Genomic DNA, 16,539 nt, shown 5'->3' with positions numbered 1-16,539 from the left:
CGAAAGTACTTAAAGATCAACTTAGAACACAGCCAAGGGCCCATCACACATCTACAAGAAACGGCACGATGGAGAGAGGCTCCGTGCACGTGATAGTTGCACCTGGAGCCGAAAATGCGATTTTTCTTCCGAAATGATTTGGCGAGCAGCTCTATTGATCTCCTTCCTGACATCCCACCCGTTTTGTTCCATTGTACTTGCTGGTTACAGAATAAACAAAGAAATGGAAAATCCGATGCTATAACTGGGGCAATATTACAACAACAAAAAAGGAAGGAAATGAGGTCTAGGATTGCAGATGTCTGTTTCTTTGCAAGACGACCGAAGAGCACAATCAATCAGCTGAAATAGCTCAGTTGGCAGAGCGTTAGACTGAAGTTCTAAAGGTCCCTGGTTCTATCCCGGGTTTCGGCAGGGGATATTTTTTAAAGGTTTTTCATGCTGCTCCATTTGATAATCAGAATCTTTTCACACTTAAAGTTATCATTGAATGGCAGACAATGCAGTGGAAATAAATCTCTAATTCTTATTTTTCTACCATATCTCCCCAAATGTAATTTCCATGTTAAAACTTGTTGCTCATTTCAACATGTCCTGTCTGTGCCATGAAATGGAAAAGAGACTTATAGGGGTCATAATATTTCAATGTGACTCGGGGCACATATGGCCATAATTCACAACTCACAGTACTGGGCATTATTTAGTTTAATGCTTTTGCAAAGATTTCCAGTTGCATAGGTGTTTTTTTTTTTTAAAGGGCTGCGGTTGAAGGAATAGGTGAAGTGGTGACAACTTTTGAATTTGCGCGGGTGGGGTGGGGTAGGGTAGGGTAGGGTAGGTGGGTGAACCATTTGGTGCAACTTTTGACCCAGATGATGTCCTGGGAAATTATATTCTACAGAATGCCATCACACAACATGACATCATAAGCAGTGACATCCAATTACCTGTGAGCGACACACAGTCCTTGTTAATGATGTCCAGTTTCCCACCAAAACAAAAAGTGATGGATTTAAGGTTTTGCAGAAGTCATAATCACTGGCACGTGCCATTCTTCTGTGTAACCTTCCCTATAATTATGTTGGCCAAGAATATTTTCACCAGCATATACAAAACACCAGTGCAGAGTAGAATCCTGTCACTGTGATGCACTGTACACGGAGCACCCGTAAATTAACTCTTGCCAAATAAAGCACGCAGCAGGTGTTTTCTTTCAACACACGCAAATTAACAAGGGGGGTCCTGGGAGTCCCTCTGCCAGACATTAGTCCTGGTTGCGAGAGGCTTACCCAGAGTCTTTAGCTCACTATCTTTCACAGAGAAGAAATATCCTAAACATATCAGTCTTTGTCCTGCCCTGGGGCAGTCCAGCACCGAAATGCTAGGCAATTCTCCTCTGAACAAGAGTACCAACAGCATCCCCAGACACGTGTTTCGGTCTGGTTGGACCCCTTGCTCACTATTCTTAGAGAGGCACAGATCCACCCTACTGATGAGGTCCAACCAGACCGAAACACGTGTCTGGGGTTTCTGTTGGTACTCTTGTTCAGAGGAGAATTGCCTCGCATTTCGGTGCTGGACTGCCCCAGGGCAGGACAAAGACTGATATGTTTGGGATATTTCTTCTCTGTGAAAGATAGTGAGCTAAAGACTCTGGGTAAGTCACTCGTAACCAGGACTAATGTCTGGCAGAGGGACTCCCAGGACCCCCCTTGTTAAATCTGCATATTTAAGTAACTTTGGGTCTCACCCTAAGTTACTAGGGGAATCCAGACGTGGACCCCTTGCTCACTATTCTTAGAGAGGCACAGATCCACCCTACTGATGAGGTCCAACCAGACCGAAACACGTGTCTGGGGTTTCTGTTGGTACTCTTGTTCAGAGGAGAATTGCCTCGCATTTCGGTGCTGGACTGCCCCAGGGCAGGACAAAGACTGATATGTTTGGGATATTTCTTCTCTGTGAAAGATAGTGAGCTAAAGACTCTGGGTAAGTCACTCGTAACCAGGACTAATGTCTGGCAGAGGGACTCCCAGGACCCCCCTTGTTAAATCTTCTTTCAACACACACCACTCGTGTCTATTGTTTTTGTCCGGCTAAGGTGATGGTGGTTCGGGAAGGGGCTAAGGGCGGGGGCGTCAAATGTTTCAAGATCGGGGGTGGGGGGTGCAGCTATGCCCCATGAAGCAGTATAAGTGTTCCAATTTTCTAATTTATCTTGCGGAGGGCAAGTGTGTGTTGATGCGGCTAAGCCGGGTACCGCACCAATCACACAGGACTGGATAGGGAGACAAGGGGTGCAAAAAAGGATGGAGCGGAGATGGACCCACCACGGTGCCGGGCTTTGTCTGTATATCTGGTAGAGAGTCGCAGGGCTGAACGTCGGAGGCGGTCTGCGGATCAGAGGCAGGATCTAGGCAGTGGCAGAAGATCAGAGGGGCGTTTCGTTCCCCCAGGCAAGGTTTTATACATCCCGGTCCTATCCAGTCCCCAGACAGTGATCGAGCACGGGTGCAACCGAATACCCTCCCTCTCTCTCATAACTATATTGTTTCTGTATCAATTTTCTCTCTATTTTACTGTCGTACTGAGCACTACTTTGTTCGTTTTTTCAGAGCCCCGAGGCGGAGTTATGAGGTGTATACATAAAAAAAGTGCAGGTTGAGACCACAAGGGTCCACTGCAACCAGGAGTTAGAGCACGGCACCCAGGGGTACAAGTCCTTAGTAATGGCCACAGGGCAATCCAATGATTGAGGAGGGTTGTGGGGGGGTTTGGGAACTGCAACAAGGGACAGCGTCTGCCATGGGGCTAAGCTGCCAGCTAACAGGTAAGTATGTACATTGAAATGAGGAGGGTCAAATAAAGAAAAGGGGAAAGAGGGAAAGGATAGGAATGGAGGGAGTTACGAGATTTCAGCAAGGGAAGTGGTCGGTCAGTGGTTTCAGCTGGGAGCTTTGCCCCCATGAAAGGAGTGTTCAAGCTGCCAACCTTAGTGCCATTTGCCCGGGTGCCTGGATGAGGAGGCCAAGAATGTCTTCACCGGCATATCCAGGATGCCAGTGCAGAGCAGAATCGTACTAAGTTAACTCTTGCCAAATAAAGCACGGCTAGGGAAGATTTTCCTTAGGTGCAATTTTCCCTGTGTTTATGGACCGCTCCAAACTTTTTGCTTTTGTTTGGCTAACCTAACCGGACTTTTTTCTGTGGAGCGCAGCCTTCAGCTGCACTCCTCTGGGCTTTTGTTCATCTGTTATGGGGATACTGACACGTCCTTCATACTGTCAGTACTGACAAACTATATTTCCCTTAGTCTTTGATTATGTTGTCATTTCTTGATAACTTTTGATCTATGTGCCAAGTACCTTACAGTACCGCACATAGGTGTCCTTTTGTTTTATGGCCCTAGACACACTCTAAGGATTTTCTGGTGACTGTACAGGTGTGCCTAGGACAAACTGGTGGCAACAGTTTACTTTTATAGTATTTGTAATTCTTTTTAGTTAACCATACTGCGTTTACTGCGTTTGGCTCAAGACTGTGGCCACTGCCGAAATGGCTGTGGCACAAAGTCTTTTGTTCTGTCCTTTGTCCATTTTGTCCCTTTGTCTTCCCCCAGCTCGATCAGACAAGGGCTTTGGGCATGCAGCCACCCGTGAAAACCACAACTTTCGCGGGCTCCTGCATGTCACGTGTGCTAATGCCCAGGAAGAGGATTGGGACTCTCTGGTCCCAATCTACACTACTTGTACCAGTATGTCTGGTATGCCTGAATGACTGGAACCAATGTGGACCGCGATTGGTTCATGCCTGACGTTCATGCAAGAGAGCATATCTTTTGTTGGCTATCCTAGATTTGAGCATGAAACGAATTTCGGATGAGAGAGGGGGCTCTGTATCCATTCCAGGTCTATCAACTGAAGTTCTCTCCAAACTACATAAGGACCAAGTATCCTGAATTGCCAAAGGAGACCTTTGGAACCACCAGAGAAGTGCTGGAAGGTTTGGCACCCTGAGCCTGCTGTTGTTCCGTCAGACCCCTGCTCTTGTATCCACCACAGAAGGCCTGCAAGTGCGCTTCGACCCTTTGGAGTAGGGGGAACAACTACTCTCAGCACCTCCTGATTACCCTCAAAAAGAGCCTCATCAGAAGTGTTCCTGGGCCATCCAGCAAACTGACAAGCTTGAACCTGGGGTATCGCATAGGAGCACTGCTGTTCCGAGTTGAAACTCGAGACTTGGGGAATCGCTAGCTTGTGGTCCTGGGCCCTCTCCCGCCAAATGTTGTCCTAGCTCCTCTGGGTCGCGATTTAAAAGAGTGTGTCATGCCGTGAGCATTTGCAGTACCTGCATTGCCCGGATGTGGTGACGGTTATTGTATTAGCCTTGCCTGCCTGCCCCCTTGTGCCCTGTGATGTGCTGCACTGGAACTGTCCTCTTTTCTTCATCGTGAGCTGAGAAAAGGCTACTGTCCTGCCACAGACAATCGTCCTGTCCCGCAGCTGCTGAGAGCCAGAGCAACGTGCAACTGCTGGGGTTGAACCTACAAGCTACCTGGCCTACACTGGCAAAGTTTGGCCCAGACTGTGTCGAGGGTGGGAGAGTACTTGCATCACTTACCGTCTACCCGCTATTCTCCAGTTCCTCCAGGAGGGTTTTGACAAGGGCATAGCGATCTCCACACTTTGCTCCCAATGGGCCTCCATTAAAATCCTCTTGGGGGACTCTGATGGCCACCTGGATGGGGAGGTGTTGGTGGGGAAGTTTCTTCGGGGTGTCTCTGCTTCCCGTCCTTGTACCTATAAGGGCCTTCCCCCAGGGATCGTCCTCCAGACTTAAAGTTCCTTCAGGGGCATCCCTTTGAGCTCCTGTCGGAAATTGATATCAAGCACCTTACTCTGAAGACTGCTTTCCTGATTGCCATCACGTCTGCCCATAGGCTGGGGGAGGTTGGGGCTCTGTTGTGTCAACCCTCTTTCTTGAGAGTTCTGCCGGACTCTGTGGTTTTGCGGTGTGATCCCAAGTTTCTGCCTAAAGTTGTGTCTCAGTTTCACACTTCTCAGGATCTGGTTCTCCCTGCTGTTTTTCAGAAACCCCAGGCGCCGAACGAGGTGGCTTGGCATGCCATTAAGGTGCGGCGGGTAGTTCTGGAATATTTGGCTCGGACTGCCCCTTTCCGGCAGTCTGATAGTCTCTTGGTTACTTGTGGCCGCGTGGAGCGGGGCGTAAGGCCTCTGTGGTTTTCATTAGCCGGTGGATCCGTACTGTTGTCTCCATGTCCTATTTGGTTTCTGGCCTGCCTGTACCTGACCAAGTTCAGGGTCGATCTACCAGGGGGTTAGGCTGCTTCCTGGCCAGATGCTGTTATCTCTACAGAAGATTTGGGCGTTTCTCTACAGGGGTTTGGCTGAAACCTGGGCGGATCAGAGCACCTTTGTCAACCACTATCAGTTGAACGTCTCTCACTCTAGGGATGGTTCCTTCAGGGTTGGTGTTTTGTCTGTTGGGATGTGATTATTGGAGTCAATAAAGGTGTTTTTTTTGTTGCTGCACTTCTGTCTCTGTGTCTCATTGGGACCTCTCCCTGTTGCTGCTATGGTATGCCTCATGAAGTAAGTACTGGGTCGAGGAAGAGTGGACGTGGAGGTAATGCTCTGATTACTTACCAGCAATCTTCATTACTGCTAATCCTACTCTTCCTCGTCACAGTACTGACGACCCGCCTCTCCCTCCCTACGGGGGTTCCCATGCTGCGGCTTGAATACGTTAAACAGGAAGCTGAGGGTCAAGGGGAGAAGTTAGACAAAAGAAAAGAAATAGAAGAAAGTCCTGTATCGGAGGCAGGGGCCTCATGAAGTAAATGCTGTGACGAGGAAGGGTACGACTAAGAGTAATGAAGATTACCTGTAAGTTATTAGAGCAATTTGTTGTATAATTCTCACAATAAATGATAGGAGGCGGTGTGGTTGCAAGTTGTGTGCTTTTATTCTTCTGTGCCACTCAAGTAAATCTGCAACATATATGATATGAGTCAATGATCGGCAACAGGCCCTGGAGCTGCGACACAACTCGTGTACATGCTGAGAGTCTCTCTTGCGGCTTGGAGGCCTCTTCTTGGGAGGAGCGCCCCGGAGCGCGTCCTGCTCCGTGGCTTTCTCCCGCTCGAATGCCTCGCTGAGCGCGCGGGGCCTGCACTTCCGGCCGCGCATGAGATCTCGCGAGACCAGCAGGTCTTGCGATATCTCTACACACCTCCCCCTGATAATGCAAAGGCAGTTCATTGCAATACATAGTCATTGTATCTCACCGGTCTTCTGTGTTCCCTTCGCGGACGATCGCCTCTCTCACTGCACACGTCCTGCTGGTCATTTTCTCGCTCGAGAGTTGGGGCATCCACTTGAATCTCATTTCCTTCAACTTCTCTTCTGTCTGTCTCCGGCTCTCGTTCTTCCCCCCTCTCATTGTCCATTACTCCTTCAGCTTCAGACCTTTCATAAGTCTTTTCTCTCTCTTGCCTCTTTTCAAACGTGGCTACTCTTTCCATGTTCCATGTGTGCCCATCTTCGGTGCGGACATGGTTGGCTCCTCGGTGAATCACCTTCACAGGTCCGCTGAACCGTGAGCCCGTGATCTGATCCTTGGTCGGTAACCGTATTTTGATCCAATCTCCTTCTTTTACTTCTGACTCTTGTTTGGTCCTTCTTCTTCTGTCGCTCCACCTTTTCATGCGTGCCTTGTTGTTCTCTATTCTCCACACCACTTCCGACATGTTTACTTCTTCGTCTTCTCTTACTTTGGCCAACCATGGCGGTACTAGCGTGGATGCTGCTCTCCTCCCTCTCAGCATGCGAAAAGGAGAAATTTGGGTGATCCCGTTGGGGGTCAGTCTGTGAGCTGCGATGGCCTCTTTTATTGTTTTGAGGGGATCCAATCCTGAAGCGGTTGCTAATTGGATGGCTCCCTTAATTAACCTATTGTCCCTCTCGACAAGCCCATTTGCTTGGGGATGGTAGAGTGCTGCTTTCTTCTGGTGTATGTTGTGCTTCCTCAGAAACAGTTCCATGTCTCTGGATATAAGTTGTACTCCGTTGTCTGTTACTAACTCGTTGGGGAGCCCTTCGCTCTGAAAAATGGCCGTCAGGACCTCTATTACGTTTGCGGTCGTGATGTTAGGAACAAACTCGGCCTCGACCATTTCGATAAATAGTCCACTAGTACTATGCCGTACCGATGCTCGGGCGCCATCGTCTCCAAAGGTCCTATGAAGTCTAGACCCACTTTTGACCACACCGCTTCCGGGGTTTATGTGGGAATCATGGGCGCCTGTCCGATTTTCAGGCGCTTGTCACTGTTGAGACACTCATGGCATCTCTCAATCATGGTGCGGATCTCCAGGTCCATGGACGGCCACCAGTAGGCTTCTCTCACTCTGCAACGTGTCATGGTGTTCCCCAGATGGCCCGCAGGGGCCCTGCACAGAATGATTTTTCTCATGCCTGCGGGCGGGATTATCTGGTCGGTTTTCATAATTATGCCGTCGGCTTCTGAGATCTCATCTGCCACTTTCCAATAAGGTCTCATACCTTCTGGCACTGCCCTTTTGTCTGGCCATCCGTTTTTGATCCATTCTCTGATTCTCACCATGGTAGGATCCTTTCCGTCTTCTTCCATCCAGTGTTTTTCGCTGAGTTCCAGGTAGTCGGGCGCCTTGAGATCTGTAATGGGTGCTACAATGCATTCTTCTTGTAAGAAAGTGGTGGCATTGTCCTTGCCCTCTGGCAATCTTGACATGCAGTCTGCCTGCAAATTCTTCCATCCGGAGATGTGTTGCACCTCGAAGGTGTATTCCTGCAGTTTTGCTGCTATGCGTGCTAATCGGGGTGTTGACACTTTGGTGCCACCTGAGCTGAGCATGTGGATGAGGGGCTTATGGTCGGTAACCAACTTGAACTTCGTGCCCCACACATATGTCCTGAAATGTTCCACAGCCCATGTACACGCTAACATCTCCTTCTCTATGGTGGAGTAGTTTTGTTCAGCTGACGATAGGGTTTTCGAGGCAAACGCTACCACATGTTCCGTGTCGCCCTTCTTCTGAGTGAGGACCGCCCCTAGTCCATATGCACTGGCGTCTGTAGTCATGACTGTACTCCACTCTGGGTTGAACGGTTGCAAGCATGGCGCTTCAACTATGTGTTGTTTTATGCTTTCTACCGCTTTCTTCTGATCTTCCTGCCACGTGTACTCCGACCCTTTTTTGAGGAGCTCTCGGAGCGGTGCTGAGGTTTCCGAGAATTTGGGGATGAATTTTGCATAGTACTCCGCCATCCCGAGGAATGACCTCACTTCGTCTTTGTTGGTGGGTTCTGGAGCTTTAATTAAGGCCTGCAGTAAGTTTTGCTTGGGACTTATACCTTTCTCTGATATTTTGTACCACAAATACACAACTTCTTTTGCTTTGAACACACATTTTTTGTACCTTAATCTCACACCCGCTTCTTGCAGTTTGGTGAAGACTGTTCTCAATGTGACGTCGTGCATCTGTTCGTCCTTTGCGTAGATAAGGATGTCATCCTGGAAATAAGCCACGTTCCTGACGTTCCGCAGTAGAGCATCCATCATGCGTTGAAACGCTGAGGCTGCAGATGATAAACCAAATGGCATTTTGGTGAACTGGTACGTGCCAAACAGGGTGATGAAAGCGGTGAGTGGCTTGGACTCCTTGTGCAGTTGAATTTGATGGTAGGCGTTCCTCATGTCCAGTTTCGAGAATACTTTGGCTTCCTTCATCATGAGGATTAACTCATTTATGCTCGGCAGCGGGTAGCTGTCTGCAATAACTTCCAGGTTTATGCTGCGGAGGTCAATGCATACTCTTAGCTCTTGTGAGTTCTGTTTCTTTATGAGTACCACTGGGCTCAGCCACTCAGAAGCTTCAATTTCTTCGATGACGCCATCTTTCTTCATTCTGTCCAGTTGGCTTCTGAGTGTGTCTCTTGCCGTTGTCGGTACTGGCCTTAATCTGTGCTTAACCGGAACTGCGTTGGTTTTGAGTAATATTTTGTGGACGAAGCCCTTGATGTGACCAGATTCTTCCAAAAATAGTTTGGGGTAATCACTTTTCACTACTGGTGCGCTCCTCCAACTGACTGACAGTACCTGATCCTCTGTGCTGGGGTCCAGCTTGATTTTCAGTTTCGCCTGGTCGTCCCACCCTAATACCGCTGGGCCTTCTTGACTAAAGTAAACTTTGGTGGTGGTCTCTCTTCCTTTGAACTCTACTTTCCCTTTGATGTAGCCCAACAAGTCTACAGACGCACCACCAAAAACTGTAGGCTTGTGCCGTGTGCTGAGTACTTGGACCGTCTCTGTACCCATCATCTCTTTGTACGTGCGTAGGGGTATTATGGTGAGATCAGAACCCAAATCAGCCATGACCCTTGTTTCCAGTCCATTTATTTTGATTGCACAGTGGGGCTTTTCCCTTCTGGCCCGTGAGCTGTTCACCATGATGACTGTCGGTCTCCCTTCATCTTCCGAGGACGAATCCCTCTCTGTGTTGTGTTCAGCGTTAACACTCGTGATCTTCTTGTTGCGCCACCGAGACATGATTGAGAAGTGACCAATCTTTTTGCATACTGAGCACTCCTTGTCTCTTGCTGGGCACTCTGTATCGAAGTCTAGATGCTTCGTGCTGGTGCACCTGTGGCATTTCAACGGTTCTTTCTTCCCCCATTTTCCTTCTCTCGCATCGAGGACCGGCCTCTCCTTCTTTGGGCGGATTGCCACTGATTGAACTTCGGTAGGGCCGTGGCCGCTTGCAAATTCTTTCCTTCTGCCTACCATCTCCTCAACTGCTCTCGCTATTTCAATAGCTTTTTCCAGCTGCAATTCCTTCTCTAAAATGAACTTATCTTGTACTTTTCTGCTGTTGGTGTGGACCACCAGCATGTCGCAGATGAGAGTCTCAGCGTTGTTACCAAAACTGCAGAGCACCGCCAGTTCGCGCAGTTTGGTGACATAATCATCAACGGGTTCGGACGCCTCCTGTTTGCGGCTGTAGAACCGAATCCTGTGCAGGACGGTATTCTCCTTGCTGGCGAACCTTTTAACAATCCTTCGCACAGCCTCCTTGAATTCATCATCATTATCACCAGCTACCGGCTCCGGGGTGAGACTCTTAAACACCCTCTGTCCTTCAAAGCCCAGGGCATTTAGTAACATCGCTCTGTGTCTCGCCGCCGAGTAGCCCGCACCGCCCATGGCCTCTACATACGTCGTGAATAAGGGTTGCCATTGTGTCCACGGAATGGCAAGCCTACCTGGAGTTTGCAGGAAGGGCGGTGGTGGTGTCGCTCCTTGCATGGCTCCATGCGGGTTTTAGTGATGATCCTCGTCGCCAATTATGTTGTGTAATTCTCACAATAAATGATAGGAGGCGGTGTGGTTACAAGTTGTGTGCTTTTATTCTTCTGTGCCACTCAAGTAAATCTGCAACATATATGATATGAGTCAATGATGGGCAACAGGTCCTGGAGCTGCGATGCAACTCGTGTACATGCTGAGAGTCTCTCTTGCGGCTTGGAGGCCTCTTCTTGGGAGGAGCGCCCGGGAGCACGTCCTGCTCCGTGGCTTTCTCCCGCTCGAATGCCTCGCTGAGCGTGCGGGGCCCGCACTTCCGGCCGCGCACGAGATCTCGCGAGACCGGTAGGTCTCGCATATCTCTACACAATTGTAAATAAAGTTTGACTTAACTGCTGCCCAAGCAGCAAAGAAAGAGGAAGGGAAGAGAAAGGAAGCCAGGTTTATGGACGCAGTTAGAGAGGATTGGATACAATAGTCACATGGAAACAACATTCGACCTATCATAAACGGACTACAAACAGCTGTTTTAATGGGAAATGTCGTTTTTGTGATGGTTTCTTTTTAATATTCTTTGCTTTAATGCTGCTCGAGAAAAGAGAAGAGTAAGCATAATTCGGGCCTCCAGTCTTGACACAGAATCCGAGCACAGGCAACCTTGTCCTGCTAAAAAGGAAGACAACTCACCTTTCAACCAGCACAAACGATCACAATCTGGTTTCCAAAAGTCATAAAAATGTTGAGAACCGGTCGTTCAATGTGACCAAATTCAGCGCAGTATAAGTGTGCGGTTTCCATTGATATTACGTGGCGGAAGTGTTTTATTAGCAAAATGTCCTTCGAGCCGGATTTGAACCAGCGACCTAAGGATATCTGATTACCTCACTACAGTCCTCCGCTCTACCAACTGAGCTATCGAAGGATACATGTACGAGCGCTTGCAAATGGCATGCTGAATGACCAGCACACAACGTGAAAGATATCATTGTTTATACGTGTGATTTCAATATTGATCCTGCTCCCTATAGTTGCACTTCAATGCCTTAAATTCATTATCAGGCTGTATACCGCGTGATTTTTTGACACCAAGAGTACCGTGCGGGTTTGGTTCGAAAGTACTTAAAGATCAACTTAGAACACAGCCAAGGGCCCATCACACATCTACAAGAAACAGCACGATGGAGAGAGGCTCCGTGCACGTGATAGTTGCACCTGGAGCCGAAAATGCGATTTTTCTTTCGAAATGATTTGGCGAGCAGCTCTATTGATCTCCTTCCTGACATCCCACCCGTTTTGTTCCATTGTACTTGCTGGTTACAGAATAAACAAAGAAATGGAAAATCCGATGCTATAACTGGGGCAATATTACAACAACAAAAAAGGAAGGAAATGAGGTCTAGGATTGCAGATGTCTGTTTCTTTGCAAGACGACCGAAGAGCACAATCAATCAGCCGAAATAGCTCAGTTGGGCGAGCGTTAGACTGAAGATCTAAAGGTCCCTGGTGCGATCCCGGGTTTCGGCAGGGGATATTTTTTAAAGGTTTTTCATGCTGCTCCATTTGATAATCAGAATCTTTTCACACTTAAAGTTATCATTGAATGGCAGACGATGCAGTGGAAATAAATCTCTAATTCTTATTTTTCTACTATATCTCCCCAAATGTAATTTCCATGTTAAAACTTGTTGCTCATTTCAACATGTCCTGTCTGTGCCATGAAATGGAAAGGAGACTTATAGGGGTCATCATATTTCAATGTGACTCAGGGCACATATGGCCATAATTCACAACTCACAGTACTGGGCATTATTTAGTTTAATGCTTTTGCAAAGATTTCCAGTTGCATAGGTGTTTTTTTTTTTAAAGGGCTGCGGTTGAAGGAATAGGTGAAGTGGTGACAACTTTTGAATTTGCGCGGGTGGGGTGGGGTAGGGTAGGTGGGTGAACCATTTGGTGCAACTTTTGACCCAGATGATGTCCTGGGAAATTATATTCTACAGAATGCCATCACACAACATGACATCATAAGCAGTGACATCCAATTACCTGTGAGCGACACACAGTCCTTGTTAATGATGTCCAGTTTCCCACCAAAACAAAAAGTGATGGATTTAAGATTTTGCAGAAGTCACAATCACTGGCACGTGCCATTCTTCTGTGTAACCTTCCCTATAATTATGTTGGCCAAGAATATCTTCACCAGCATATACAAAACACCAGTGCAGAGTAGAATCCTGTCACTGTGATGCACTGTACACGGAGCACCCGTAAATTAACTCTTGCCAAATAAAGCACGCAGCAGGTGTTTTCTTTCAACACACACCACTCGTGTCTATTGTTTTTGTCCGGCTAAGGTGATGGTGGTTCGGGAAGGGGGTAAGGGCGGGGGCGTCAAATGTTTCAAGATCGGGGGGTGGGGGGTGCAGCTATGCCCCATGAAGCAGTATAAGTGTTCCAATTTTCTAATTTATCTTGCGGAGGGCAAGTGTGTGTTGATGCGGCTAAGCCGGGTACCGCACCAATCACACAGGACTGGATAGGGAGACAAGGGGTGCAAAAAAGGATGGAGCGGAGATGGACCCACCACGGTGCCGGGCTTTGTCTGTATATCTGGTAGAGAGTCGCAGGGCTGAACGTCGGAGGCGGTCTGCGGATCAGAGGCAGGATCTAGGCAGTGGCAGAAGATCAGAGGGGCGTTTCGTTCCCCCAGGCAAGGTTTTATACATCCCGGTCCTATCCAGTCCCCAGACAGTGATCGAGCACGGGTGCAACCGAAAACTACCCTCCCTTTCTCTCATAACTATATTGTTTCTGTATCAATTTTCTCTCTATTTTACTGTCGTACTGAGCACTACTTTGTTCGTTTTTTCAGAGCCCCGAGGCGGAGTTATGAGGTGTATACATAAAAAAAGTGCAGGTTGAGACCACAAGGGTCCACTGCAACCAGGAGTTAGAGCACGGCACCCAGGGGTACAAGTCCTTAGTAATGGCCACAGGGCAATCCAATGATTGAGGAGGGTTGTGGGGGGGTTTGGGAACTGCAACAAGAGACAGCGTCTGCCATGGGGCTAAGCTGCCAGCTAACAGGTAAGTATGTACATTGAAATGAGGAGGGTCAAATAAAGAAAAGGGGAAAGAGGGAAAGGATAGGAATGGAGGGAGTTACGAGATTTCAGCAAGGGAAGTGGTCGGTCAGTGGTTTCAGCTGGGAGCTTTGCCCCCATGAAAGGAGTGTTCAAGCTGCCAACCTTAGTGCCATTTGCCCGGGTGCCTGGATGAGGAGGCCAAGAATGTCTTCACCGGCATATCCAGGATGCCAGTGCAGAGCAGAATCGTACTAAGTTAACTCTTGCCAAATAAAGCACCGCTAGGGAAGATTTTCCTTAGGTGCAATTTTCCCTCTGTTTATGGACCGCTCCAAACTTTTTGCTTTTGTTTGGCTAACCTAACCAGACTTTTTCCTGTGGAGCGCAGCCTTCAGCTGCACTCCTCTGGGCTTTTGTTCATCTGTTATGGGGATACTGACACGTCCTTCATACTGTCAGTACTGACAAACTATATTTCCCTTAGTCTTTGATTATGTTGTCATTTCTTGATAACTTTTGATCTATGTGCCAAGTACCTTACAGTAACGCACATAGGGGTCCTTTTGTTTTATGGCCCTAGACACACTCTAAGGATTTTCTGGTGACTGTACAGGTGTGCCTAGGACAAACTGGTGGCAGCAGTTTACTTTTATAGTATTTGTAATTCTTTTTAGTTAACCATACTGCGTTTACTGCGTTTGGCTCAAGACTGTGACCACTGCCAAAATGGCTGTGGCACAAAGTCTTTTGTTCTGTCCTTTGTCCATTTTGTCCCTTTGTCTTCCCCCAGCTCGATCAGACAAGGGCTTTGGGCATGCAGCCACCCGTGAAAACCACAACTTTCGCGGGCTCCTGCATGTCACGTGTGCTAATGCCCAGGAAGAGGATTGGGACTCTCTGGTCCCAATCTACACTACTGGTGCCAGTATGTCTGGTATGCCTGAATGACTGGAACCAATGTGGACCGCGATTGGTTCATGCCTGACGTTCATGCAAGAGAGCATATCTTTTGTTGGCTATCCTAGATTTGAGCATGAAACGAATTTCGGATGAGAGAGGGGGCTCTGTATCCATTCCAGGTCTATCAACTGAAGTTCTCTCCAAACTACATAAGGACCAAGTATCCTGAATTGCCAAAGGAGACCTTTGGAACCACCAGAGAAGTGCTGGAAGGTTTGGCACCCTGAGCCTGCTGTTGTTCCGTCAGACCCCTGCTCTTGTATCCACCACAGAAGGCCTGCAAGTGCGCTTCGACCCTTTGGAGTAGGGGGAACAACTACTCTCAGCACCTCCTGATTACCCTCAAAAAGAGCCTCATCAGAAGTGTTCCTGGGCCATCCAGCAAACTGACAAGCTTGAACCTGGGGTATCGCATAGGAGCACTGCTGTTCCGAGTTGAAACTCGAGACTTGGGGAATCGCTAGCTTGTGGTCCTGGGTCCTCTCCCGCCAAATGTTGTCCTAGCTCCTCTGGGTCGCGATTTAAAAGAGTGTGTCATGCCGTGAGCATTTGCAGTACCTGCATTGCCCGGATGTGGTGACGGTTATTGTATTAGCCTTGCCTGCCTGCCCCTTGTGGCCTGTGATGTGCTGCACTGGAACTGTCCTCTTTTCTTCATCGTGAGCTGAGAAAAGGCTACTGTCCCGCCACAGACGATCGTCCTGTCCCGCAGCTGCTGAGAGCCAGAGCAACGTGCAACTGCAGGGGTTGAACCTACAAGCTACCTGGCCTACACTGGCAAAGTTTGGCCCAGACTGTGTCGAGGGTGGGAGAGTACTTGCATCACTTACCGTCTACCCGCTATTCTCCAGTTCCTCCAGGAGGGTTTTGACAAGGGCATAGCGATCTCCACACTTTGCTCCCAATGGGCCTCCATTAAAATCCTCTTGGGGGACTCTGATGGCCACCTGGATGGGGAGGTGTTGGTGGGGAAGTTTCTTCGGGGTGTCTCTGCTTCCCGTCCTTGTACCTATAAGGGCCTTCCCCCAGGGATCGTCCTCCAGACTTAAAGTTCCTTCAGGGGCATCCCTTTGAGCTCCTGTCGGAAATTGATATCAAGCACCTTACTCTGAAGACTGCTTTCCTGATTGCCATCACGTCTGCCCATAGGCTGGGGGAGGTTGGGGCTCTGTTGTGTCAACCCTCTTTCTTGAGAGTTCTGCCGGACTCTGGTTTTGCGGTGTGATCCCAAGTTTCTGCCTAAAGTTGTGTCTCAGTTTCACACTTCTCAGGATCTGGTTCTCCCTGCGGTTTTTCAGAAACCCCAGGCGCCGAACGAGGTGGCTTGGCATGCCATTGAGGTGCGGCGGGCAGTTCTGGAATATTTGGCTCGGACTGCCCCTTTCCGGCAGTCTGATAGTCTCTTGGTTACTTGTGGCCCCGTGGAGCGGGGCGTAAGGCCTCTGTGGTTTTCATTAGCCGGTGGATCCGTACTGTTGTCTCCATGTCCTATTTGGTTTCTGGCCTGCCTGTACCTGACCACGTTCAGGGTCGATCTACCAGGGGGTTAGGCTGCTTCCTGGCCAGATGCTGTTATCTCTACAGAAGATTTGGGCGTTTCTCTACAGGGGTTTGGCTGAAACCTGGGCGGATCAGAGCACCTTGTCAACCACTATCAGTTGAACGTCTCTCACTCTAGGGATGGTTCCTTCAGGGTTGGTGTTTTGTCTGTTGGGATGTGATTATTGGAGTCAATAAAGGTGTTTTTTTTGTTGCTGCACTTCTGTCTCTGTGTCTCATTGGGACCTCTCCCTGTTGCTGCTATGGTATGCCTCATGAAGTAAGTACTGGGTCGAGGAAGAGTGGACGTGGAGGTAATGCTCTGATTACTTACAAGCAATCTTCATTACTCCTAATCCTACTCTTCCTCGTCACAGTACTGACGACCCGCCTCTCCCTCCCTACGGGGGTTCCATGCTGCGGCTTGAATACGTTAAACAGGAAGCTGAGGGTCAAGGGGAGAAGTTAGACAAAAGAAAAGAAATAGAAGAAAGTCCTGTATCGGAGGCAGGGGCCTCATGAAGTAAATGCTGTGACGAGGAAGGGTACGACTAAGAGTAATGAAGATTACCTGTAAGTTATTAGAGCAATT

The 16,539-nt window shown here is 48.6% G+C and overlaps 3 non-coding genes across 3 annotated transcripts; 2 read left to right on the top strand and 1 right to left on the bottom strand.

Moving 5' to 3' along the window:
- The first annotated feature begins 341 nt into the window (after positions 1-341).
- TRNAF-GAA (transfer RNA phenylalanine (anticodon GAA)) lies at positions 342-414 on the top strand. Its single transcript has one exon. It is a non-coding gene; the product is annotated as a tRNA-Phe (tRNA).
- A 10,783-nt stretch (positions 415-11,197) lies between these two features.
- On the bottom strand, positions 11,198-11,284 carry TRNAY-GUA (transfer RNA tyrosine (anticodon GUA)). The gene is given in 2 exon segments: positions 11,198-11,233; positions 11,248-11,284. It is a non-coding gene; the product is annotated as a tRNA-Tyr (tRNA).
- A 529-nt stretch (positions 11,285-11,813) lies between these two features.
- On the top strand, positions 11,814-11,886 carry TRNAF-GAA (transfer RNA phenylalanine (anticodon GAA)). Its single transcript has one exon. It is a non-coding gene; the product is annotated as a tRNA-Phe (tRNA).
- The last annotated feature ends 4,653 nt before the right edge of the window (positions 11,887-16,539 follow it).

This window comes from Ambystoma mexicanum, assembly GCF_040938575.1.
Source record: "Ambystoma mexicanum isolate Mex_15411 chromosome 12 unlocalized genomic scaffold, UKY_AmexF1_1 Mex_chr12_unloc.2, whole genome shotgun sequence".
Lineage (NCBI taxonomy): Eukaryota > Metazoa > Chordata > Amphibia > Caudata > Ambystomatidae > Ambystoma > Ambystoma mexicanum.
Note: the sequence above shows the minus strand (reverse complement) of the source record. Positions and strands in the feature narration are given on the sequence as shown.